This window comes from Rhinatrema bivittatum, chromosome 4 (assembly GCF_901001135.1).
Source record: "Rhinatrema bivittatum chromosome 4, aRhiBiv1.1, whole genome shotgun sequence".
In the NCBI taxonomy this organism is placed as follows: domain Eukaryota; kingdom Metazoa; phylum Chordata; class Amphibia; order Gymnophiona; family Rhinatrematidae; genus Rhinatrema; species Rhinatrema bivittatum.
Genome location: NC_042618.1, coordinates 185,886,183 through 185,887,632, shown reverse-complemented (window position 1 = coordinate 185,887,632; position 1,450 = coordinate 185,886,183). Strand labels below are relative to the sequence as shown.

The following is a 1,450-nucleotide window of genomic DNA, read 5'->3' as shown; positions in this document are numbered from 1 at the left end:
GTGGGGCGCTCCAAACAGGCTTCTTCCTGCCCGAGCCCTTACACTTCTGGGGCTGCTTGTCTGACTTCCGCTTCTCTTCCGTGAATGAGCGGTCAGATAAAAGGAGTCAGTGTTACGTTTATGGCACGCGCACCCGATAGAGAAAGAAAGGGACTATTAGGACGACCGAGCTAGAAAAACCAGTGCAGGATGGCTACAATTAGTTATAGGAACGACTGAAGCTGGCAGATGGGAAACTAGACTATATTACAGCTGAGATAGAGTGCGAATGTTGCTTTACTTTACGTAGTCTGTTTTGAGAGGAATCGTGTATATATTTCTTGCATGTGATTGTATCAACTAAGGCTCAGAAAGGGGCACTTACGTGGTAGTCGTGGCCGAGTGGTTAAGGCGATGGACTAGAAATCCATTGGGATCTTCCCGCGCAGGTTCGATCTTCCCGCGCAGGTTCGAATCCTGCCGACTACGATCCCGTTTTGTTTGCCCAGCACACAATATAAAAGATCTAAATAGACAAAAACTATTAAACTACATTCAAACTTAACAATCAGCAGACTTTTCCACATAGTACCTATGATTTTTATGTCAAGAATTTCAATACAATATAGAGTGGGTGCTTGTTACTGAGAGTGTTCAAGGTAAGATAAATCTCTATGAAATCTAACTGTAATAAAAAGGGAAATTGCTCCACACCTGCATCACTGGTTTTGCAACTGTGCAGGCGCTGGCTGGGCACATGTTCCTTGGAAGTCAGACCATTGAAACGCCGAGGGCAGGGCACTTAATCCTGCAATGCGGGCATGGGAATGGCTGCAAAATCTACCCCTTCCTGTGGAATCCATCTACCCCTTGGGATTACTAAAATACATGAAGTTAGGTCTCAGTAAACAAAAGACAGGAATTATGTTATTAAATAGAAAGATTCCCCCAAACATCCCCACTTATTTCTTGATTGACTCTACTAGAATAGGACTAACGGAACAGGCTCGAAACCTTCGAATAATAATAGATAGCAATTTGACTGCTACACTTGCCAGCTGCAGAGCCCCGCGGTTGACCTCACTCACCCGCCGCTGCGCTGCCATGGCAGATGCAGGCCTGGGCTCCTTGGCAGCGGCGGGGAGCTGACACAGTGCTCTTTCTTCGGCCCCGAGCCGCCAGCCCAATGCCACGGGCAGGCCCGAGCTGCCAGTCTGATGCTGTTGACCCCTGTTCCTTTGCAGCTGGTATGCTGCCGACCTCCTCCTGTGTCCAGCGTCTTCCTAGGCGTGTATGCCTCTCTTCTCTATTTATAGGGCCCGTGGCGGGAAAAGTGCCGGCAGTTCTCCCTGATGGCATTATTGCTCTAGGCCTATATAAGGCTGGATCCTGCTTCCAGCCTTTGCCTTGGCAACAGGTCTCTTCGCACCTGCGAAGTGGATTGCCATTCCTGTGTCTTTCCTTCATTCTT

The 1,450-nt window shown here is 48.4% G+C and overlaps 1 non-coding gene across 1 annotated transcript; it reads left to right on the top strand.

Moving 5' to 3' along the window:
- The first annotated feature begins 367 nt into the window (after positions 1-367).
- On the top strand, positions 368-468 carry TRNAS-AGA. Its single transcript has one exon. It is a non-coding gene; the product is annotated as a tRNA-Ser (tRNA).
- The last annotated feature ends 982 nt before the right edge of the window (positions 469-1,450 follow it).